The sequence below is a fragment of the Ursus americanus genome, chromosome 5 (assembly GCF_024610735.1).
Source record: "Ursus americanus isolate L20-20 chromosome 5, mUrsAme1.1.p, whole genome shotgun sequence".
In the NCBI taxonomy this organism is placed as follows: domain Eukaryota; kingdom Metazoa; phylum Chordata; class Mammalia; order Carnivora; family Ursidae; genus Ursus; species Ursus americanus.
Window position 1 is genome coordinate 35,057,013 of NC_142131.1, and position 26,771 is coordinate 35,083,783.

Sequence of the window (26,771 nt, forward strand, 5' to 3'; positions counted from 1 at the left end):
AATATCTTCTCCCATTCCGTGGGCTGCCTCTTAGTTTTTTTGACTGTTTCCTTGGCTCTAACCACAGAAGTTCTGCAGAGTTCTGTTGGTCAAGCAAGTTGCTAAGGTCAGACCAGATTCAGATGGAAGGGAATTAGGCTCCACTTCCTAATGGGAGGAATAGCAAAGAATTTGGAGTCATCTTTAATCTATCGCAGTTACGGCTTATTATTTTTAAAATATGTTGCTGATTTGATTTGCTAATATTTCTTAAAATATTTACATGAGCATTCCTCAGTGATGTTGGTCTATAGATTTCTGTGCTGTATTTGCCATATTTTTGGTGCCAGGGTTATACTAGTTGGTTTTTAAAACTGAATTGGAAAATTTTGATCTTTTTTCTAGTCTCTTTAACAGATTAAATAGCATTAGAATGTCCTGTATGATTTGACAATTTCTCAATGGTATTTTTAGTATCTTTGATTATATTAGCTTATTTATATTTCTTATCTCTTCTTGAGTCAATTTTATTATTTTATATTTTCCTAGTAAAAAAGGTCACAACAATTTTTTTGCCAAATATTTGTCACAACTTTCCCTGTTTTCCAGGGTTGACATAGATGTTTTCTCCCTCATTTTAATTTTCTTTGGCTATTTTAGTGGGAATATAAGGAAGAAGGGAAGTTAATACATGGGTTCAAACTGGCATCTTTTTTTTTTTTTTTAAGATTTTATTTATTTATTTGACAGAGAGACAGCCAGCCAGAGAGGGAACACAAGCGGGGGAGTGGGAGAGGAAGAAGGCAGGCTCCCAGCGGAGGAGTCTGATGTGGGGCTCGATCCCATAATGCCAGGATCACGCCCTGAGCCGAAGGCAGAAGCTTAACGACTGCGCTACCCAGGTGCCCCCAAACTGGCATCTTATGAATATTCTTATATTACAGTCCTTTCTTTTTCGAGGTAGGAATATCTTAGCATATGTCTGTAGTGTTGTTATCATAAGCAGAGCATTAGGCAGAATGATCCATAAATCTGCTTTCTGTGGCATTTAAAATTTGTGTTTTGAACTAAAACTAAATGGGTGTTAAATATGATCTTATACTGTACTCATCGAGATGCCAAGACTATCCCTACTCAGTGAGGGCTTTCATCCAGCTGTGTCAGCTCACAACAGTGAGAAGGAGGGTGAATCCTAGATAATTGAAATCACAAATCTGACTATTGAGCATCAAGACCAATATGAAGACAATGAGGATCACATGGAATGTGGGATAATTACTGGTTAATTTTCACTAATGGGCTCCCAGGGTGAATCTAGTGTTTTGTGTATGTACCTGTGAAAGGCTCAGAAATTCCTTTCGGTGAGGATGATTAGATTGTGGGGAAGGCAAGCACCATAGGAGACTAGGAGAAGAGATGCAGGTAACTGGCCATTGGTGCAGTCTCACTCTTAGCACGAGTTTTCCATTCTTGGGAACATTTTCTAATAGGAGAATGTGCTCCCTGAGTCTAATACCAAGAGGAGATAATAGAATTCTGAATAAGCCAGACTAGAAGCAAATGGGTGGATCAGTCATCATGAAGGCTTTGAATTTGTGCTTCAAGGACACGTTACAGAAACCACTGATTCTGGTAAAACATTTCACTGTTTAGAAAGTAAATTTTACTTAAAAAGAAGTTATGGGTAGACCATGCAAAACGAGACCCAGAAATAATTGGAAAGGCGGCAGAAGAAAGATGAGAGAGTTTGAATGAGTCCTGAAAGCCCAAAGGCTAAGAATACCAGGATAATTTAAAAATACAGGGCAGATTTGAAAACACATGTAGCTGCAGGGAGGGTTGGCCCAAGAACAGAAACAGAGAAAATCGTAGGAAATGGAAAAGAGGGGAAATGGAAGGGGACGAAGATGTTACCCTTACAGGAATGCAGACGCACGTGGAACGGTGCCAAACAAGCCAGGCGAGTAAGTGCTCTGGGTGGAATTTAGTGTATGTAGCTAAGGAATGAAAGCAAAACCCACCACAACGCTAGTAATAGAGGGGGGGAAGACTACCCAAAAGCAGGGGGAGGACAATGTGGGTTTCGACAGGAGGTGATATATTGTATGCAGAGGCACTCAGGCAACCAGCATAGCAATTAGACATTTGATCTAGAGAATGCGAGTGCAAAGGGCAGAAGAAGGAAAAGAATGTCTGGCCACCCTATATATAAACCTGTAAGTCTAAGCGCGATTTTTCTTTGTCTCCTCTGGTTACTGTTTGCGTCTTTGTTGACATGTAAAACATTTCCACAAGGTGGTTTGGGACATTTTAATGAAATGAGGCTCAGGGTAGAGAACAGAGGACTTTGAGAGGATTTTATGATATTTGATAGTTGCTTTATAATATCAAAACAGATTTGTTTCTGTTTTTTGGTTGTTTCTGTGTGCTTTGCAGAATCAATCTCATGGTTTCATAACTTTACACCTTGGACACCTCTGAATTTTGGGCTTACATGCAAGTAATTTAAGCGAGAGTTTTTATTATCTCTTCTTGGAGCAGCCTGGGATCCCCTTTGAGGAACTACGTCTTCCAAGAATTCGGGTGACCACATAGTCCTACGTCTAGTATTTTGGGGAAAAGATTTGGTTTGTAGCTGCATATTTGTGTTTTTGTTCCAGTGGAGTTAGAATTTGCCTTGTCAGGAGTAAATACTCATCCTTTGGGATTGCCTTTTCAAGTGGCCAGGAAAGGGGTAAAAGAATCTTTTACCGTTCTGCCTGCATTCCAGCTCCCTCCTCTCAATAAAATACAATAAAAAAAGTAAAACACAATAAACCCTACCACTTAATATGGTAAGTGAAGTTCAAACCGACACCAGGAAAGAAAAATATCTTTAAGTTAAGGAAACTCATAAACTAAATTATCGATTTTTGTGGCGACCCGTCGTCTGCCGGGAAAAGATAGTTCTCTGGGAAGAAAAATGTGAGGAGGTGGGAAAGAAAAAAAAAAGATGGAAGAGTATCTTCTTAGTCATTTAACATATATTTCAAGACATTAAAGTGTGTTCTAGATACTTTTCTCAGTGAAATTTTTGTGCTCCTCAGAGTAAAAGTTTTCTGAGAAAAGGGATCACGTCCTTTTCCTTTTCTTAACACCAGCCACAAAGTCAAATGGCTAAATTCAAAAAAATCTTAGTCTCTTTAACTTCATGATAACATTTGAGTATGTTGAACAGTTTTCTTTTCAGATATTCTCTATTTCTGTCTCCTTCTCTATGGCCACTGCTGTAGTTGGGCTGTCATCTTCTCTTACCTGGTGTCCCACCTATATAGTCTTGGTCCCCACTCCTCCCTTTTCATCCCTCACATGGCCATCAAAGTTAGCTTTGATTAATCTGCATTCCTGCTTAAAAACTGGCGATAGCTGCCCATTACCGACAGGAAAGGTTACACAAATCCTTTGTGTAACCTTTGTCTTGGATCCAACTACAAACCCAGTGGATGGAGGATGATGAATTCTGCCCTTCCAGTTGGGCCCAGTTGTATTTCTCCTCCCCAGAACCTTCTCTACAGTCACACAAGACAACATATGGCTGTCCAAGGGCTTCTTGTTACTGACTTGGCTCTGGGAAAGAGATGAGAATGGTGAAGACCTGAATATCATTTGTAATGGAGAACAGATGAAAGATAGAAAACCAGAGGGTCTTTCTCCATGTTGGTGATCTCAGACATCTGGGCCGTAATGCTGTTGCTTGCGTGACCACAGTGGAGAAGTTCCATGGCTTGAGAGCAGAAGGGAGGGTATTGTTTGTGTTCAGCATGTTTGCTGTGTTGTTTCGAGGTGAAACAGAGGTGATGGTTGGATATGGGGGGGGGGGCACAGAAGGATGAAAGTGCAAAGGAAGTGACAAATGCCCCCATTTGTCTGAACTTAACTCTGAACCACTCTGATTGCAGGAATCAAGTTTCCTGGAGAACAGGTTCGTGGGTTAAAGAGCAGCTTTTGGGAGACTATTTTTGGCTATTATTGTGGATGCTGTTACCCTTAGAGTGCCTTTGTATGTATCATAACCATGGTGACCATATGTTTTCCAGGTTAGCACAAGGTGGTAATCTGAATATTTACTTGGGAAAATATGCTCACTGTAGCTATGGAGTACAACAAAGATGATTCTTAGATGACCAGTGTATGAGATGCTTTATGAGGCAGGCAATTAGGAAAAAATTAACATGTTGAACAAAAGCAGTGCAAAGCATGGGGAGTCTAAATTAATTAGAATCTGATTTCTACTGCTGCATGTTCTCTTCCTTTGAGCAGTTTGGTAAATTTTGTCTTCTTGTTAATAAACTTAGAGTGGGCCAGTTTCAGAGCTGAACCAATAAGGTGTAGATGTGGGCTAGCTTTGAAATCCAGGACATGAAATTTTGAATATGTATGACTAAATTGCTGTAGAGAATGAGCCGTCAAGTCTGTATGTAATCTCGAATTTAAAAAAGTTGTGATACTTCCCATTGTCACCATTAGTATTTGGACAAACCTTTTTTGGAGCCATACACGGTGTTCACTCTTCAGGTTCCCTGTAATACAAGCAGAAGCCCAAACTCAAACATTCTGGGGTTGAATGTTGGACAGTCTCCAAAATCACGTAGAATAGATGCTATAATGATTGGTGCCTCCGCACACCGCCTCAAAGGTGCTCTTGCCTCCGTATCCTCCTGTACATCCGGTTTCAAACACCTGCTCTTCCCCAGCTCCACCAGAATGGGGACCACTAGTCTTGTAGATTTTCCTAGGCACCAGACTTTGAATCATCAAGTATCATGTGGTCAGACTCCTAAGGCCTGACTTTGAGGCTGCATATTCTTAGTGCAAAGGACAACAAACTTCAGAATAATGGGGCTTCCCTTTACTTTTTCCTTTCTAAATAGGTAACCATGCAAATGTTCCATGTGAAGTGGGCCTGTCAGGGTGCTCATGATTTCCTTTTGAGCAGGAAGAACGTAAAATGCGAGCCTGGGGTGATTCAAGTCTGATGTGTACCACGGAAGAGGGCTAGGATGCTTGTGTCTGTGCTCTCAGTAGCATCACGATCTGTGTCCTTGTGGAAGCCAGGCTTCTACTTGCCTTCTTTGTGGTCGAACATAACGCAAGCCCTTGGTGTTCCCTTTCAACTGTTGTCCTCGTGTTGGCTGGCATCTGGGAGGGATCTGGCAATGGCAGAACGAATGTATCTCTGTCATGGGGTATTTCAGCAGCTTGATTGTGTAACACAGGGTGCTTTATGTCTTTACCTGCCCTCCCAGATTCTTTTTCCCCACTTCACCTTGTCTTGTGCCTCAAGAGGCTGACCTGTGTGGGCAGCATCAATGAGCTGCAGTGCCCTCAGCTTCTAGTTGGGTTTGGCAGTGGGAGCTCTGGCAACAGATGGAAAAGAGAGAGGAGAATGAGGTCTGGGTGTTCACTTGGTTGGCCCTCTTGCTCTGTGCTCCTGGTGTGCTGGCTTTCTCCCTCAGCTGAAGGTCTCAACTCCGGTCAGCTCCACACAGCTTTTCTGAATCTCTGGGTTCTGCTGGTCAGACCCAGGGCAGTATCAGTGTCCTACCATTCCTAGTTCTGAGGCTGCACACCATCTCTTGTGCTTTTTCCTACCCTCTGCCCATACCGTTTTCAATAGTCCCTTAATGAAACTCTCCTCAAATTACCCAACTTGACTGTGCTGTTTCCTACTGGGACCCTAACTGACACTGGGGGTTATTCTTGAGTCAATCATGTTGTAGAAGGCTCCTGAAGGACTTTATCTATGAACCCCAGAGCCTGGCATAAGCAGTGTAACTAACGCACATATGTAAGTTGCACCGGGATCCTATGGGTGGGAGGGAAACCCACTGTGTGATTTCTGTTGCTGCTTTCTGAGATGCTGCCTAGGGTACCTTGTCCAGGGGGCAGTTGCGCCACAGCTCTGGATTTTATTTGCCATCTGGGAGAGAGGAGGAAGCCAGTCTTCTCCATTAATGCTGCTGGCACAGAAGGAGGCTTCTGAGTCAGCAAGTGAGAAGAGACCATTTCGAAGCATCATCTGGTCTCTGGTGCCACTCGTTTGTCTCTCTTCTGGCGCTGGCAGCCCAGGTCCATCCTGGCATCAGGCGTCAGGCAGGGGAGCTGCTCCGAAGACTTGCGCCTGGTGCCTCCCTCCTGCAGTCTCCTTTGGCATCCCTGTCCCCTTGCAAAGCAGAGCCCCATTAACAAGTGAAATGTCATCATTTCAAACAAACAGGCTCTGCAGTCTGCCAAGTCTGGGTGAAATCACAAAGAAATCTTAGTATCCTATGACTCCTTTGAGCCTTGTCTCAGAGCATTCAGGTAATTCTTTCAGGCTGGAGCAGCAATCAGTTTCTGCCCACTTGCTAGCAGGTGGCCATCTGCAACAGTGATGCCTTTCCACCCGTGTGCTTGCCTGGCCAAATGTAGTGAGGTCCCAAGGAGCTGGGTTAGCCTTCATCCACTGCTGATTTAGGCTAAGTGGTCACTGTTTGGAATTTAATCAATTCCTCACTTGCATTTTTCCCCCCATCACAGGTTCCCTGAGGGAAGCCTTCCCCTCCACTTGCCTTTTCTTGGCCCAGCTTATTGGAAAAAACCCAGGGAGTGCTCCAGATGGAGGACAGGGGTCAGGGTCACTATCTGTGCCCAAATCAGCAAAGCTAACTTGATCAAATTCGGGGAACGCAGGAGTAAGGATGACGCAACTCAGTTGAGTTCTCTGGCAAAGAAATAGTAAACAGCAAAACAGTCATTTCAGAGGGCAAACTGTTTGCCTCTCTAATAAAGCATGGCTCATGATGGAAAATAACTCAGAAGAAAGTAGGGAGCAAATGGATTTAGTTGCTATGGGAACGCAGTTGGGAAAAAAAACACGAAATATGTAAATACTGTAATTTGGTATTTTAATGTACTTCTCTTCCATGAAGAAAATTCCCTGACAACTAAAACTAACAACTCATTCCTCTGCTATACACAGCCTTGATTGACAGAGGCTGGGCAAGTGGGTTTCTGAATTCGATGTGCCCCTAAGAGCAAATTCATCTATATTCTCAGGCATGAAAACCAAACATCTGCAGCAGTGGTTCTCAACTCTGGCTGCACATTAGAATTTCCCAGGGAACTTTCAAAAACTTGGCCACACCCAGGCTGATTAAATCTGATTCCCTGGGGGCGGGGGCTGGGCATTGATTTTTTTTTTAAAAGATCCACAATCTTTTGTAATGCGCAGCTGGTGTTGTGGACCACTGACCTATAATCCTGATTTGGTCAACTTGATGAAAACAGATCACTTTTTTGGCCATATGCCTTTACTAGATTGTATTTCACTGGATTTTTGATGATTTGGGTATTTTCATACTAATAATGGGAAGTGATTAGCAGTCGTCACTCTTCCATTATTAGTGTTATTAGTTTCACCATAAAAGATTAGTGCTCCTCTTATTGTTTAGAGCAAACATATGATACCATATTAAAAATAATTATCATTTAACCATTATAATAATGATGATTAATTGCTGTTATTTAAAAAAATATAAATTAATAATTGGAAAGTTTGGATGTCGCTCTAAATTTGTGATCAATCTATGTTTTAATAATTGCCATCATAAATTATCATTAGTTATAGAATAAATCAATAGTACTTATACAGACATCATTTTTTAACTTGGTTAATAATACTTCCCACTAGAGTTGGTTAAGTGGCATAATTTCTGTGTGTAACATTTTGCCAGCTGAGGAAAATGTTACACACAAAAGACATGTAACTTGCATTAATTTATGTGTTGCAACCAAAGCACACCTGAGCAGGTAATTCCAAAATTTCAATCTTTTCTCATTGCCTCGCTCCTGGTGTTTTGTTTTTTTTTTTTTTTTTTTTTTAGCTCTAACATGAAGTCTCAGTCCTTCTCTGGGATTACTCCAGGAACAAAACTACAAATTAAATCAAGTTTACTGGTATCTAAAGAGAATTTGAATGTGTAGTAGGGAAGGAGGGTTCATGAAAAAGTTAATATTTATAGAAAGCAAGAATGAGTTGTGAAAATCTCACCTTGTTGTGCAAGTTAAATTCAGGTGGTCAGAGGTCTGAGACTTTACTGGGATTCCTACCTATGGAAAGCTTGCTTGCTTTTGAAACATTCTTACTCTTTTTATCTTTAACATTATCATTTTTTTTGTCATCTCTCTTTTTTTTTTAAAGGTTTTATTTATTTATTTGACAGAGACAGCCAGCGAGAGAGGGAATACAAGCAGGGGCAGTGGGAGAGGAAGAAACAGGCTCCTAGCAGAGGAGCCTGATGTGGGGCTCGATCCCAGAACGCTGGGATCACGCCCTGAGCTGAAGGCAGACACTTAACGACTGCGCCACCCAGGCGCTCCTAACATTATCATTATTATGTCCACCCTTGGAGGCCAGCCCTTGGATCCAGTATAACTTCAGATTTTATTGTTGATCCACACTGTTGGGTCTCCTGGAGTTAGGCATAGTCAAGGGGCTCCTCCTTCACCATCTTTTCTGATAGTCTTTGAGATGACCTCCTCTGACTCTTCAGATCAAGTTAGGTTCTCTATTCTCTGTTATCTGCTCCCACAGCACCATCAAAAACAAAAACAAAAACAAACAACAAACTTCTTTCTAGCACTTAGCACAAGTAATTAGCTCGTAATTACTTATTTAATGCCAGCATTTCCTAAGCTCACAAGGGTAGGAAACAATAGTCTTCATCTCTTAATTCCAAATAGCATAGTCCTTGGCATATATTAGACATTTAGTAAATATCATTGACTAATGACTGATTTTTTCCTCCCTAGCCCTCTTAATTAAAACTGACCTGTTTCAGATGCTTAGCAATAATTTTTATTAAAAACAAACTTTTCTTTTGTTATGGAAATTTTCAAACACAAAAGTAGAGATTTTATAAAGAACTCCTATAAATTTATCTTCATCAACAATTACCACATTTTGCTTATCTTGCTTAAATTTTTTTCTAATTAAAATGGATAATTTTTAGATTTTCAGTTTCAGCTCTGAAACATCTTTAGATTAGAAGTCATCACTCCTGTTCTTACAGGAAAAAACTGACCAAAGTGAATATCAGTGACTTTTCTCATACCCATCACAGGAATGAAGTTGCCAGGCAAATCACCACCCTGAAAACTGGAGAAACAGGTGAATCCAAACAGCCACACCTGAGAACTACATATTTGGAGTAGAAGCTGTTGGAAATTTTGGTAATTAAGGAGTAATTGATGAATTACAGGAAGCTAAGTGTGGGCTAACCTGAGAGTGAGAAACTCCTAGGCTGCAGTATTAGGGAGACCCTCACACTTTTGTGAGTTTTACCTTTAGGAATACCACCAGTTTCTCATGGTGAAGATACAAGAAAAATCCTCTGTGGCTTTGGCAGAAGGAGGGGATGAGTAGTCATTGTGATATGCCAAGAGTGTGTTCCCTAACAAAGGCCTATTCTCCATGGGAAAATACTTTGCCAAAGCCTTATCTCCTTGGGGAAAGGACATTCTTTTTTCTCCAGCTCCCTCCAGCCATCCTTTCTGGAGGGAGAGTGGAGGGAAGCTAGAAGAATTTGTGAAGGTCACAGTCCAGAGACACAGGCCCATTAAAAGATGGGAATAAATCATATGATGATTGGATGCTATTTTTCTCTCATGCTTTGCCACAAGCCTTGTCAAAGGTGAGAATGAAATAGCCTGGAGAGAGAGAACAAGCATCAGGACCAGACACAGATATGACACAGGTGATGGAATCATCAGATGCAGATTTTAAAGTAATAACCATGATTTGTAAGTTAAGAGCTCTAATAGAAAAAGTAGAAAGCATGCAAGAACATGTGAATAATGTAAGCAGAGAAAGGAAAATTCTAGGAGAGGATTAAAGGAAACACTAGAAATAAAAAAACCTCTGCAGCAGAGATGAAGAATGTCTTTGATGGCTTCTTTAGTAGACTGGACACAACCAAAGAAAGAATCATTGTGCTTGAAGAGAGGTCAATAGACACTTCCCAAACTGAAATGCAAATTAATAAAGAATGGAAAAAACTGCCACAAAGAATAGAACTGATCATCTGGGAATTGTAGGCATAATTTCAAAAGGTGTAACATATGTATAATTGGAATACCAGAAGAAGAAATAGAGAACAGAACAAATAATGGCCAAGAACTTTCCAAACTTAATGATGGGCATCAAAGAACAAATCCAGGAAGCTCAGAAAACACCAAGCAGGAAAAATATCTGCTTGACATATCATATTCAAACTGCAGGACATCAAAGACAAAGAAAATGTCTTGAAAGAAGTCAGAAGAAAGAACATCTTGTTTGAGAGGAACAAGGATAAGAACTACAGTGAACTTCTCGTCAGTAACCATGCAAGCAAGAAGAGAGTGGAGTGAAATATCTAAAGTGTGAACAACAACCCTACCAACCTAGAATTCTATATACAGTGAAATTATCCTTCAAAAGTGAAGAAGAAAGAAAGACATCTTCTGATTAAAAAAAACCTAAAGAAATTTATGACCACCAGATCTTTGTAAGAACTGTTAAAAGAAGTTCTTCAAGTAGAAGGAAAATGAAATAGGTGAGAAACTCAGCTCTACATAAAGAAAGATGTTGGAAAAGGAATAAAGAATATCTTTTATTGTTATCTTATTCTTAATTGATCTAAAAGATACCCATTTATTTAAAACATTAATAGCAACAGTGTATTGGGTGATTATAGCGTATGAATAAATGAAATGAATGATAGCACTGTCCTAAGAGATAGGAGGGATGAGTTAGGTATACTCTGTATAAGTTACCTGCATACCTATATGCATGGGAACAATTCGAATTTGAAATTATAAATACCATTTATAGCAGTAAAAAATGAGCAGGCGTAATCCCAACAAAATATATAGGAACTATATTCAGAACATAATAAAACTAATTAAAAAACAAAGATCTAAATAAGTGGAGAGATATTCTGTGTTCATGGAAGATTCAATATTGTTGAGACATCAGTTTTTTCCAGTTTGACTTATAGATTCAAAATAATCTCAGTCAAAATCCCAGCAAGTTATTTTGTAAATATTAACAAACTGATTCTAAAGTTTATATGGAGGGGAGAGAGTTAAGATGGCGGAGGAGTAGGGGACCCCTTTTTCAGCCGGTCCCCTGAGTCGAGCTGGATAGGTACCAGACCAGCCTAAACAACCACGGAATCAGCCTAAGACGCAGGAAGATACATCTGGATCTCTACAAATGAACATCTCCAGCGCTGAGTATTGAGGTACGAAGCGGGGAGCCGTGAAACCGCGCACAGATATCGGAAGATAAACAAGGGGGAGGGAGCCGCCGCGTTCGGGCGCAGTTTTTATATTCTCACCTCAAGAAGCTGGAACAGCAACAGAGGGACAGGCCTAATCCACGCACAAGGAAGCAGTTGACCAAAATTAGAGCAGAAATCAATCAGAAACCAGAAGTACAGTAGAGCAGATCAATAGGTCTAGAAGCTGGTTCTTTGAGAGAATCAATAAAATTGACAGACCACTGGTAAGACTTATCCAAAAGAAAAGAGAAAGGACCCAAATTATTAAAATTATGAATGAAAAAAGGAGAGGTCATGATGAACACCATTGAAATTGGAAGGATTATTAGAAATTTTTATCAACAGCTATATGCCAATAAACTAAGCAATCTGGAAGAGATGGAATCCTTCCTGAAAACCTATAAACTACCAAGATTGAAACAGGAAGAAATTGATTTCTTAAACAGGCCAATTAATTATGAAGAAATTGAGTCAGTGATAAACAACCTTCCAAATAACAAAACTCCAGGCCCGGACGGTTTTCTGGGGGAATTCTACCAAACATTCAAAGAAGAAATAATACCTATTCTCCTAAAGCTATTTCAAAAAATAGAAACAGAAGGAAAGCTACCAAACTCATTCTATGAGGCCAATATTACCTTGATCCCCAAACTAGGCAAAGACCCCCTCAAAAAGGAGAATTACAGACTGATTTCCCTAATGAATATGGAAGCCAAAATCCCCAACAAGATCCTGGCTAATAGAATCCAACAGTACATTAAAAGGATTATCCATCATGATCAAGTGGGATTCATACCTGGGATGCAAGCGTGGTTCAATATTCGCAAATCAATCAGCGTGATACATCATATCAACAAGAAAAGACTCAGGAACCATATGATCCTCTCAATTGATGCCGAAAAAGCATTTGACAAAATACAGCATCCTTTCCTGATTAAAACCCTTCAGAGTGTAGGAATAGAGGGTACATTTCTCAATCTCATAAAAGCCATCTATGAAAAGCCTACTGCAAATATTATTCTCAATGGGGAAAAGCTGGAAGCCTTTCCCTTAAGATCAGGAACTCGACAAGGATGCCCACTCTCGCCACTATTATTCAACATAGTACTAGAAGTCCTTGCAACAGCAATCAGACGACAAAAAGGGATCAAAGGTATTCGAATCAGCAAAGAAGAAGTCAAAATGTCTCTCTTCGCAGATGACATGATACTCTATATGGAAAACCCAAAAGAAGCCACTCCCAAACTATTAGAAGTTATAGAGCAATTCAGTAACGTGGCGGGATACAAAATCAATGCTCAGAAATCAGTTGCATTTCTATACACGAATAACGAGACCGAAGAAAGAGAAATTAGGGAATCCATCCCATTTACAATAGCACCAAAAACCATACGTTACCTTGGAATTAACTTAACCAGAGATGTAAAGGACCTATATTCTAGGAACTATAAATCACTCTTGAAAGACATTGAGGAAGACATAAAAGGATGGAAAGATATTCCATGCTCATGGATCGGAAGAATTAACATAGTTAAAATGTCCATGCTACCCAGAGCAATCTACACTTTCAATGCTATCCCGATCAAAATACCGATGACATTTTTCAAAGAACTGGAACAAATAATCCTTAAATTTGTATGGAAACAGAAAAGGCTCCGAATCTCCAAGGAACTGTTGAAAAGGAAAAACAAAGCTGGGGGCATCACAATGCCGGATTTCGAGCTGTACTACAAAGCTGTGATCACAAAGACAGCATGGTACTGGCACAAAAACAGACACATAGACCAATGGAACAGAATAGAGAACCCAGAAATGGACCCTCGGCTCTTTGGGCAACTAATATTTGATAAAGCAGGAAAAAACATCCGGTGGGAAAAAGACAGTCTCTTCAATAAATGGTACTGGGAAAATTGGACAGCTACATGCAAAAGAATGAAACTTGACCACTCTCTCACACCATACACAAAAATAAACTCCAAATGGATGAAAGACCTCGAAGTGAGACAGGAATCCATCAAAATTCTAGAGGAGAACATAGGCAGCAACCTCTACGACATTGGCCAGAGCAACCTTTTTCATGACACATCCCCAAAGGCAAGAGAAACAAAAGATAAAATGAACTTGTGGGACTTCATCAAGATAAAAAGCATCTGCACAGCCAAGGAAACAGTCAAAAAACCTAAGAGGCAGCCCACGGAATGGGAGAAGATATTTGCAAATGATGCTACAGATAAAGGACTGGTATCCAAGATCTACAAAGAACTTCTCAAACTCAATACATGAGAAACAAATAAACAAATCAAAAAATGGGCAGAAGATATGAACAGACACTTTTCCAATGAAGACATACAAATGGCTAACAGACACATGAAAAAATGTTCAAAATCATTAGCCATCAGGGAAATTCAAATCAAAACGACACTGAGATACCACCTTACGCCAGTTAGAATGGCAAAAATAGACAAGGCAAGAGACAACAATTGTTGGAGAGGATGTGGAGCAAGGGGATCCCTCCTACATTGTTGGTGGGAATGCAAGTTGGTATAGCCACTCTGGAAAACAGTGTGGAGGTCCCTTAAAAAGTTAAAAATTGAGCTACCCTATGATCCAGCCATTGCACTACTGGGTATTTACCCCAAAGATACAGATGTAATGAAGAGAAGGGCCATATGCACACCAATGTTCATAGCAGCAATGTCCACAATAGCTAAATCATGGAAGGAGCTGAGATGCCCTTCAACAGATGACTGGATTAAGAAGTTGTGGTCCATATACACAATGGAATATTACTCAGCTACAGAAAGAATGAATTCTCAACATTTGCTGCAACATGGACGGCACTGGAGGAGATAATGCTAAGTGAAATAAGTCAAGCAGAGAAAGACAACTATCATATGATTTCCCTCATCTATGGAACATAAGAACTAGGATGATCAGTAGGGGAAGAAAGGGATAAAGAAAGGGGGGGTAATCGGAAGCGGGAATGAAGCATGAGAGACTATGGACTATGAGAAACAAACAGGGCCTCAGAGGGGAGGGGCGTGGGGGAATGGGATACGCTGGTGATGGGTTGTAAGGAGGGCACGTATTGCATGGTGCACTGGGTGTTATACGCAACTAATGAATCATCGAGCCTTACATCGGAAACCGGGGATGTACTGTATGGTGACTAACATAATATAATAAAAAATCATTAAAAAAAATAAAGTTTATATGGAATAGCCAATACAATACTGAAGAATAGACACAGGGGTCAATGGAACAGACAACAACCCAGAAGTAGATTAACACAAATATAATCAACTGATCTTTAACAAAGACAAAGGGAATTTAATGTAGAGAAGATCGTATTTGCAACAGATGGTGTTGGAACAATTGGATGTCCATATGCAAAAACATGAAGCTACACTTAGTCTCATAGCTTTCACAAAAACTAACTCAAAATGTGTCATAGACCTAAGTGTAAATTGCAGTGCTATAAAACTTCTGGAAGAAAAATGTGAGAAAAGTCTAGGTAACCTTGTGTTTGGTTCATAGTTTTTAGATACAACACTAAAAGCACAATCCATGAAAGAAAAAATGACATTGAATTTTATTAAAATCAGCTTTTTGAAAGATGCTTTTTGAAAGATGCTATTAAGAGAATGAAAAAACAAGCCATAGGTTGGCAGAAATTATTTACAAAACACATACCTTATAAAGGACTTGTATCTAAAATATGCAAAAACTTTTACAACTCAACAAGAAAACAATCCAATTTAAAAAATGGAAGCAAGATCTGAAAAGATACTTTACCAAAAAAGTTGTATAGATTTCAAGCCTATAGAAGATGCTAAACATCATTTGTCATTAGGAAATTGTAAATTAAAACAACACTGAGATACCATTCCACACCTATTAGAATGGTCAAAATCTAAAAAACTAACAATACGAATTGCTGACAAGGATGCAGAGCACAAGGAACTCTTATTCATTGCAAAATGATATAGCCACTTTGGAAAGGAGAATGACAATTTCCATACAAATTTAATTATAGCTTGCCATGGTATCCAACAAGCATTTAAACCTTGTGCCCTCAAAAAACCCCATACATGAATGTTTATAACAGTTTTATTCATAATTGCCCCAAATTGGAAATATCAAGATGTCCTTCAGTAGGTGAATGATGAAAAGACTGTGTTATATTCATACAATGTAATATTATTCAGTGATAAAAGAAATGAGCTATCAAGTTATGAAAAGATGTGTATGAATCATAAATGTATATTGCCAATGAAATAAGTCAGTCTGAAAAGGCTACGTACTGTATGATTCCAATTATATGATATTCTAGTAAAGGCAAAACTATAGGGTTGGTAAAAACATCAGTGGTAGCTAGGGATTTAGTGGTGGGAGGGTTGAATAAGTACATCATAGGGGAATTTTTTTAGGGTGGTCCAGCTGTTCATAGGATACTGTGATAGTGAATACATGACAATATGCATTTGTCAAAACCTATAGAACTTTAGAGTACAAAGAGTGAACCTTAATGTAGTCAAATAAAAAAATAAGTTAGGAGTTCAGGAGATCCCAGGATAGAACAGAGAATGTGACAAAACAATCCAGCTACATTACAAATGTATGAGAGAACTTCACTGAGATGGGGTGGAGGGAAAGGTGCTGACCTAAGTAAGTTTGGAAATGGTGCAATCTGTGGGTCTAAAGTCCAATGGAAATGTACATAAGCATTGTACTTAGATTAATAAACTTTCCCATGGGATTAACAATTCTGATACTGCTATCATGTATACTGGAATTACATGATTAAGTAGATGGATGATGGATGGTGGGAGCCCAGTTTCTCAGTGTTGGAGTGGTGGTTACACATAAGCAAGGAGAGGATGTTAGATTGATCCCTGTAGGAGGAGATTTGGAGATACCAGGATGAACTCCCAGCCTAATATATTTAGGCTAACATACAGATGTTTATGTTTAGAAATATTTATAGAGCAGATTATATACCTGTGTTAGTATATGCACATGTATTTCATTGCTGTTAGCTGAGGAGGCTGGAAGCAACATTACCCCTATAGCAAGCCGTATATCTATACCGCAATTCTCCAATAAAAGAAGTAAAGAAATAGCTGATTCTAGGAGTGGTTGCAGGATACACACAGGATGATCCTGGAACATCTTTTAGTACCAGCAAGTAAGGACATAAAAAAAAAACAACCCCCAAATCTCAAATCCCCGCCACGATAATAAGGGTATATAAAAAGGACATATGAGACAAGGAAAATGGCAAAAGCTGGAACAATTTGAGAAACAAGATAAATAAAATATTTTTGGATCATAACCCAAAATGTGAAATAAATATCCATGAGTTCATACTGATATAAATAAATAATTGAATATATAAATAAATGGGAGAGAGTGGAAATTTTCCATGTAGAAGAATTCCAAATAATTTATGTAGGTACTCTGTCCTCAAGGAGGGTGAGCTTTACCCCCCACTTAAGTGTAAACTGTGCATTCCAAAAGGTACAGTTTAGAAAAGGAGAATAACGAGTAATTCCACAGTGGAGAGATCTGATAAATATGACCTGAGCCAGGTGATCAAGATTAACATAAACAGTGATAAGTCCTGTTGATAGCAGTTACCCTTGCCATGATGTGATTAAGATGGGGAGGGGGTCTTCCTCCTAAGAACATGTAAGTACAGCTCCAACTATGAGACAGATTTTAAGTAAAGGACATTCTATGAAATACCTACTAGGACTCTGCAAAGCTGTTAAGGTCATCAAAACCAAGAGAAGTCTGAAAAACTGTCACAGCTAAGGGGAGCATAAGGAGATATGACTATTAGCTATAATGTGGTATCTTAAATGGGATCCTGGAACAAAAAAAGGACATTAGGTAAAAACTAAGGAAATCTGAATAAAGTATGAACTTTAGTTTAATAATAATAATAATAATAATAATAATAATAATAATAATTGTATAGTATTGTAAAATTATATCAATATTGTATATATCAGTGTTGGTTCATTGATGCTAACAAATGCACCATACTAATGTAAGATGTTAACAATAGGAAAAACTTGGTGTAGAGTATATGGAACTATCTTTACAATTTTTTTCTGTCAATTTAAAACTGTTCTAAAACAGTTTAATTTTTTTAAAGATAATTTTTGGAAATGTCTTCTAGGGTGGAGATATGGTAAATTCAGGCTCAGAGCCACCGTCTAACTTACTTTGGAGCCTGAGGGGAAGCACTTTACCTGCAGGAAAAGAGTATGTACTAAAAGGTTTCAGAGCCCATGGCATATTACTCAGGTTCTTGATGTTCACATGAAATAAAATGGCCTCTTAATTGCCTCTGCCATCTGCACTCAGTGGTATTGAACTGGGGTGAAGCCACCATGTTGGGAGTGTTTTGATTTTCTTACAGTAATTGGAGGATGCACAACTGGCACTTAGTGGGCAAAAGTACTAAATATTTAATGTCCCGAAATGTGTAGAACAGCCTCATACAGTGAAGAATTGTCCCACATCCTGCATGACTTTTTAAAGTGTCTTCATCCTTTAATATATACTGAATTTTGAGGAATGTCATATCATGTAAATCCAAGGATGCCATATCTTATTTTGCCCAAAAGAATTGTTCACCTCTTTGGAAAAATTACATCTCTGAATGTAATGTGGCTTTTAATATTTGAGTCACAGAATGCTTGGAAAAAACTTTTGCTTTTATTGTATTGTACATATAAGTAGAGTAACTATACAATTTATTATCCATACCGGACACTTCTGAGTGTAAAATAGGGTGCTCTTAATAGTTATGACAGTGAAATGGGCAGAGACCAGAATTATACCAGGAAACTGGGTCATACATGCGAACCTGGCAAATATAATTTTAGGTTTCTAGCTTCACAGTATAGGAAGATACATTAAAGCAAGATTAGAATAGATGTTAAGTGGGAAAATCCACATATCCTTTGTGATATATTTGTCTGTTTAATCTATCATTCACTAAGAGAGGTGTATACAGTTTCCCTCTATAATAGTGAAATTGTCAATTTTTGTGGTTTCTTTAACTTCTGCCTTATATCTTTAAAGCCCTACTTTGTAGGGGCTTATGGGTTCAGAGTGTTATACCTTACAAGTGAATAATACCGTTTTTTTTTTTTTTTTGCCTAAAATGTATTTTGTCTGATAAGAATATCTCAGCTTTCTTTTAATTAGTACTTACTTGGCATATTTCATCTTTTTACTTTCACTGTTGCTGCATTCTTATTATTTAATGTTTTCTGTTTCTTATAGTTAACATATAGCTGGAATGAAAATGACCATCTTTGCTTCTAATTGGAGAACTTAATCTATTTATGTTATATCATGATTCCTGTTTGATTTGGGTTTGTTTTTTATCTTATTGCATGCTTTCCCCCCATGTTTTCCATGTTTATTTCCTTTTGTTTTATGTTGATTAACACGAGTAGTTTGGAAATTATATACTCTATTTCAATTGCTTTAATGGTTACCCTAAAAATTTTAACAGATATGTTTTATAGTGTCTAAAGATAATTAATATCTTTATTCTCCTTATGTATGAGAAATCAAATGCCATAACTTTAATCTTCTTTTCTTTATTATAAATTGTTGTTGCCATGACTTACTGTTTTAGTTCTACATTGATCTTTTAGCCTCTCAGATGACCATAATTGTTATTATTTATATAGTCAATATTTGTTAATGTTTACTTTATGTTTACTAATATTTACTTTGTTCTCCAATCCTCCTTGAATCTAAGACCTACTTTTTAGGATCATTTTCTTTTCTTTTTTAGATATTTTATTTATTTATTTGGGAGGAAGCGAGAAAGAGAGAGAGAGAGCGTGCGCACGAATAAGAGCAGGGGGAAGGGGCAGAGGGGGAAGCAGACTCCCCGCTGAGCAGGGAGCCTGATGTGGGGCTCGATCCCAGGACCCTGAGATCATGACCTGAGCCAAAGGCAGATGCTTAACCAACTGAGCCACCCAGGTGCCCCAGTGTCATTTTCTTGTTTAAATGCATCTTTTAGAAAATTCTTTAGTGAATTTCTGCTAGTAGCATACTCTTTAAGTTTTGATTCTTTTTGAAAATATCTTTATTTCACTTTTAGTCTTTAAAGTAAATTTAATTTGGTAGAGAATACTAGTTTGACATTTATTTCCTTTCAGCACTTTAAGATAACCATTTTTACTGGTTTCTGGCTTATATTGTTAAAATTGAGAAATCAGCTGTCAGTCTGACTTGAATTATTTATAGGTAATCTGTTTCTTTCCTCTTTGCTTGTTTTAAAGGTCTCTTTGCTTTTGATGTTTACAGATTCACTATAATGGGTCAAGGCTTTTTTTTTTCCTATTTTCTTTCTTATCTTCATTGAGCTTTACTGTGCTACCTCAATCTGTGGATTTTTTCCTGGAAAAACACTCAGTCATATTGCTTCTGCTTCATTCTGTTACTCTTTTTAGACCTCAGATTAGACATATGTCAGACCTTCTCATTCTATCCTCCATATCTTTTAACCTCTTGCAATATTTTCATCTCTGTATTTCCATGTTGTATTTTGTGTATTTTTCCAACCTATTTTTAAATATACTCCTTCTCTTTCCATTTTATATAGTTTCACTCATCAACCAAATTTATAATTTCCATTCTTGCATTCTTTTATTTGTAGGGGTTCTACTTTGGTATTTTTCCAATCTAAATTATTTGTTTTGATAAGCTTTCTTTTTCCTTTGTTACATTCTCAAAAAATTTACTAATTTCTTTAAACACATTAAAGGTACTTACTTAATATTCTGTGTCTGATAATGATAATATCTGTGATCTATATGGTTCTGATTCAGCAGTTTTTTCTTTATTCCAATTCTTGATCATGTAGCTTATTTCCTTGTATATTTGATGATTTTCGATTTTGAGCTATTGTTTCTGGAAACTTTGTGATAAATCCCGAGACTTGAGCTTAAAGTGTGTTCCTCCAGAGAAGATGTGCTTTGGTTTTGGACCAATATATACAATGGAATATTACTTAGCCATCAGAAAGGATGAATACCCGCCATTTACAACAACATGGATGAAACTGGAGAGGATTACACATAGTGAAGTAAGTCAGGCAGAGAAAGAAATTTTCATATAGTTTGACTCATATGTGGAACTTAAGGAATAGCTTGGAGGACATTAGGGGAAGGAAGGGAAAACTGAAGGGGGGAATCAGAGAGAGAGATGAACCATGAAAGACTATGGACTCTGGGAAACAATCTGAGGGTTTCAGAGGGGAGGGGGGTGGGGTTGTGGTGGCCCAGTGATGGGTATTAAGGAGGGCACGTGTTGTAATGAGCACTGGGTGTTATACCCAAGCAATGAATCATTGAACACTGCATCAAAAACTAATGATGTACTGTATGGTGACTAACATAACACAATAAAAAATGAATTAAAAAACAAACATTTAAAATGAAGATTTCAACTTAAGTTTTTCAGCCTACATATATAGTGTAAATATTTTTTCAAAGAATGTGAACTTGTGTTTAGGAAATTATTGGGGAAGTAATTTTTTTCCTGTTCCATTCAGAACCTAGTTTGAATCACACAATATCTTTTCAGTGTACCAACTTCTACCATTCTTTTCTTTCTTCTGAGGACTACCCTTTGGAATCCTGCCTTTATGCAGTGATCCCAGATCTGACCTCTAACCCAGCGCAAGCCCAGCCTTACCCTTTTGTCCCCTGGACTTATTAAAACCCAGGCTCTAAGCTGTCAGGAACTCCCTGGAGGAGTTTGCTTTCCCTATGTATCTGAACTGTTTTATGTGCCTTACGCAGAAACCTTTGTTGATTTGAATTGCATGAGAGAGACAGGAGATTTTTTTCCCCATGTAACTTTCTAAAGTATAGCAGGGGCAGGAAAGGCTATAGGAAGGGATTCAGCTCAATATAAGGAAGACTGCTCTGGAATGAAGTGAGTTGTTTCATGAGGTAGTGAGCTTCCTGGTCACCAGAAGGATTCAAGGATAGGCTAGACAGCCACTTCTCGGGGATATGGTAAAGGACATTTAGGTATAGAGAGATGAACTGGATTGGGCAAGTGTGTTGCTATCCTCTCTTTCTATGCTTGATGTGGGTTTGCATGCCAGAACCAAAGCTGTGATACTCTCAGGAAGAAGACTCTTTTCGCTGGCCATCTGAAAGTTTAAAATAATGGCCTGCCAGGTCTGCTCTTTGCCTGTCAATGGCTCCTGGATACCTGGCAGCAAAGCTGTCTGGGCCTGACGGGCTTTGCCAGAGCATGCAATGCCTGGGCTGCTTGCATCTGCTGTTCATGTGGCCACATCTCTGGGCTCGGTCAGGTGACCATGGTTTGTCTTGGCCATGGTGATGTCAAGGGGGAGGTAGACTGGGGGTAGGATGAGTGAGCAACAGGTGTTAGAAGGAGTCTAGACAGAATAGTATCCTTATACCCACAGGAGCATTTGTTTAAAATAGCTCTTTCCCCAAACATTCTGATGGCACTGGGCCATCTGTGCTGTGGTTTAAGATCATTTGGCAACTCTCATTCTTGCAATCAGAGAACGGCTTCTGGGGCTATAAAATCATCAGTGAGCTAAGCCAATTAGCTCAGCCAGAGGAGGATTATATGCACCAGGTCTGGTAGCCGGGCGACTTGACACGAACTGCTTTTACAAAGTTTCGGTGTTTTTGTTTGCCCTGTTTTCCTCCAGGGCAGTCGTAGTTCACCTGGGACTAGGCCCTGGAAGGTGATGCCTATGGAGAAACTGGGTGAGAAGCGTTCACACTCTCACGCTTGGGGTAGTAAGGAAAGGAGGACTGTCCTGCAAACGTGGGCAATCTGTTTCTGTGAAGAGAGTAGTAAAATGTCCCTTTCTCAGTTGGAGGGGAATTTGGATGCTTCTGTAGAGCTCAGTCATGAGGGACTAGAATGGGGTCTATCAAGAGTGATGGGGGTCCTGTGGGCACTAGATGGAACACAGGCTGATAATGAGGTTAGAGCCAAGGGGACTGTTCCGTGTTAGTGCAAGTTAGCATTCCAAGTTACAAGCAGGGTTGTGGATAGATAATGTAGTGTTATTCTGACATGCAAAGCATAGGTGAATTTGAGAAACAAGAGCTCAGTTTGTAATTGAATCTCCCCTCCAATCCCTCACCCCCAATAGTTTCTTTTTTGTTTTGGTCCATGTTATGATAGAGACTTGAGCTTTGCACAGAAAAATAAATAAATAAATAAATAAATAAATAAATAAATAAATAAATAAATAAATAAATAAAAAAAAGAGTACTGGGGCGCCTGGGTGGCTCAGTCAGTTAAGCGTCTGACTCTTGGTTTCTGCTCTGGTCATGATCTCAGGGTCATGGGACTGAGCCCCGTGTCAGGCTCTGTTCTCAGCATGGAATCTGTTTGAGATTCTCTCTCTCCCTTTCCTTCTGCTCCTCCCCCTGCTCGTGTGCTCTCTCTCTCTCTCGTATAAATAAAATCTTTAAAATAAAATAAAATAGTATAGAAAAGTCTACCCACCTAGAAGAAAACTACTGATAGTATTTTGATGCATATTTTTCCAGATCCTTTTCTATATCTATGTGCATAGTGCTTCTTTTTACAGAAATGGAACCACGCTCTTGTGTTACCTGCTTTTCCCACTTCTTATATGATTCAATCAGCAGATATTTAATGAATGCTTGGTATATGCCTGGTTCTGTTCTAGACATTTGGAGTACATTGATGCACAAAACAACGCCCTTGCCCTCATAGAGCTTATGTGCTAGTAAGCATTCTGTGGTGAGCATCTTTTCATATCCATGGGTCCATTTATGGAACAACATTTTGGGGAGCTACATAGTATTCCATGATATAGATAGGCTTTAATCTGTTGTTATACTGTTGTCGGAAATTCAGATGGTTTGCAGCTTTTTGACATGATAAACAATGATTTGATGAACATTCTTATAACTAATATGTGTGTATATCCTTATGAGAAATAAAGGCTGTAGTGAAAAATTAAGAAGACTAAATGTTCCCTCAGGTAGAGGGAATCTATGTGTACTCCCTGGCTGTGACCAGCAGGGAATTAGTCCCAAAGACACTTGAGCCCAGAGGGTACGGCTGACAGACCTGGCTGCCTGCGTCGCTTGGGCTGGGGCAGGAGAGGCTGTGTAGATGTCCTTCAGCTGACCCAGGTGGACTGCCTGGCAGCGCTTGGACCCATAGATTAATTAAGGACATATATGAATTTCAGGAGTCTTTAGAGGCCCAGCTACTTTCAATGTCGTTTTAAAAGATAAAGGTGTGCTGCTTCATGTGATAAGCTGGTGATATGTTAGCAACCCAAAGAAGAGGACTCCACACAGCTCACCCGGATGAACTGGTACAGCCTGCATCTGGGCCTAGACAGCAGGGTGTGCAGAAGGATGAGCTTTCATGGAGGTCTTTTTTTGTACTGAGCCCTCATGAGCAGAATGGGAGATGAAGCAATGAGAGGGAGTGGATCATAGGAACTAAGGGTTTCTTTCACCAGGCTCCCTTACTTAGTAGATAGGCATTCACGGGCTTTAGATTACCCACATGCTTCGACGGTGTGCTCTCAAGCTCACTGAAGGGAGAGTGTCCTTTCCTTTGTTGAATCGTTGGCTACTGTCCTGTATCTAAGCCCAAAATATGGGAATAATTTTAAATCTTTCCTCTTTTACACCCCTTCTCTTCACCAAATTCTGTGTAATCTCCCAGATAAAATCTCTTGAATCTGTTGTTCTAAGCCCCAGTTCTCTCTCCCTTGAACAACTGCATGAGCGTTCATGCGTGTCCTTGTTCCCACTTCCCTCCCATCCATTTCCCATACAGTGACCTAAGTTATCTTTGCGACATGAACTTTGCATCTCATCACCGTCAGATTAAAAACCTTGAACGGCTTCCTGTTCCCTGCAGGGTGAAATCCAAACTCTTGAGGGACCGACAGGCCGTCTCAGCAGCCCCAGCCTACCTGACCAGTTGTGTCCCCGGCCGCACCTCACTCCTGTTTTCTAATCGTGAACCACGTGGAGTGACCTGAGGGTGACATGTTCCTTCCGGCCCTTGTATACTTACACATGCTCCTCCCTTCTGCTGGGGATGTTTTCCCTCCTTTGTTCCTCAGTATATTCCTATTCCTATCAATGCACCCTTTTCATTGTGACCCCACTGTGTTGTGTCCATCTTTGTATTAAAACCTATCCTGCTGCTCATTTACTTGTCTACTTGGGTATATCCTTTCCTGGACTGTGAACTACTGAGGATGAGGACCAGCTCTTACACCTTTTTGTATCTATCCCACAGCAGTGCTCAACACGTATTTGTTGCTGCATGTGGGAGGAGTTGGTACAATCTGGACTGCAAAATGCTTTCTTTGATGTAGAGCTAACCAGATAGGATGTGTTCACAGTACTTAGTTCTGACTTATATTTTCAGACATCTTTTTAAAGATTTTTATTCTAAAGGCAATTAATTTTGTTACATAAAGGATGTTTATTAGATAGGGTTGGGTCTTGGGCATGTTCTCTCAGACACATGATTTGATGTTGCAAGCACACATACACAGGTTTTTCAACTAGTAAGTGATGAGTTCAAACACAGGGACTTTGGGACTCTAGAGTGTGCTCCTGACTTCTGTACTTTTAGGGGTGCTGGGTTTTTGGGTCCAAGAGAGTGAGCTGTAAATGGAGACAAAGGGCAATGTGGAAAAGAAAAAAAACCCAAAAAGGCCCTTCATGATGATCCACGTGTGTATGTAGAAGTTAAAAAACAGGCAATTGCTTTCTCTTTCAAAGTCTTAGTTTCCATTTGTCACATGTGAGTAATATTCCTCTTATAAGACCGTGATAAAGACTACATAGGATAATACGTTATGTAGAGTAAATGCCAAAAAAGTAGCTATTATGTATTTTTTTTTCTTAGAATTCCTGGCTTCCTCTTCTCTGTGCTTAGGAATCTGTGAGTGGGCCCTCACAGAGAGAAGTCTTTGTGGAGGAAAACTCAGGACTGTTTGTGATTGACGAGAAGTAGGCAGCTATTGAATATTCCTTCAGGAATTTCTGAAGACCTTCATGCCCCTTATGCCCTGCCACTCCCCTTATTTCCTCCATGAAATCCCACTGTCAGATTTTACATAAAGCCATGTTTGCAGACAAGATCTGTGAGCTGATAACCTCTTGCTAGAGCTAACAAGTTAAAGCTTTTACTTTACACCTCTGTGGAATTGAATTTTGGGTTGCTTTCCTGGAAGAGGTTTTTTTTCTTGATCAGGAGACCTGAGGCTGAGTTTGGAGAAGAAGTATCTGGTGAGGAAAAGACTGGAGAAAGGAAATGACAGAATGAGAGGTTTTGCAGAAAACTGCATTGGATATAGACATACCATCCAGGGTTGGCTACTTACCTTTCTTCTTCTGGTATCTTGTTCACAATTGACTTTGAACTGTTTCTTTAATATTTTAGCTCAATTCTTTGGTATAATTCTATTGGTAAATTTACCTCTCTGGTAGTGTGTGGGGAGGAGGCATGTTGGGGAAAGGATGAGGAAGAAAGGCCCTTATTATCCCAAATACACATTCTGGAGATGCATCGCTGAGCTCACAGGTAGAGGTGGGTCTGGGCACAGCCCAAGGGCTGAACTGATGGAAGATAAGGTGACTTCACAGCATGGGGGATATGGCTGAGAACTTCACTTTCCCCGGCTGCTTTTTTCTTTTAAAAATTGTGGTAAAATATATATAACATATAATTTACCATTTTTAAACGCATGGTTTAGTGGTGTTAAGTACATTCATGTTGTTGTTCAACCAACACCACCTTCCATGTCAAGACTTGTTTCATCTTCTCAAAGTGACTCTCTTTGCTCCTGAAACAATAATTTCCCACCCCTCCCATTTCCCCCAGCCCAGCCCCTGACAGCCACCATTCTATTATCTGCCTCTGTGAATGTGACTACTTTAGGTACGTCATCTAGGGGCAATCATATAGTCTTTGTCCTATCATGACTGGCTTATTTCACTTAGCTCTATGTCTTCAAGGTCCATCCATGTGGGAACCCCCAGCTGATTTTAGAAACTGATTTGGAAACAGAAAAAGGAACAAGTTGACCACTGGCAAGCAGGCCTCAGGCCCCAGGTCTGAGTTCAGAAAGGGGTCCCTGGATGATCGTTTCTCTGTCAAGGAGATTGGTGATGGCCTTGTTAGCATTTCTTGGATACTCAGGAAAAAAATCTGCTGACCATTCTCATTGCCTGCTGCCTTCCCCTTTTCAGGGGCCATTAAAATCCAAAGCAGCCAAGTCTTCCCACTGAAAAGCCTCTGCAGGCTTGGCAGTGAGGCTGGGCACTGCTGGTAGCCAGGACAGACTCTGCTCCTGCTTGGGAACTAGGCCACAATTTACCACATTTGGTTCCA

The 26,771-nt window shown here is 39.5% G+C and overlaps 1 long non-coding RNA gene across 3 annotated transcripts in view; it reads left to right on the forward strand.

Moving 5' to 3' along the window:
* LOC123800227 (uncharacterized) overlaps positions 1-26,771 on the forward strand; it is a 370,362-nt gene that overhangs the window by 29,241 nt on the left and 314,350 nt on the right. The window lies entirely within an intron of this gene.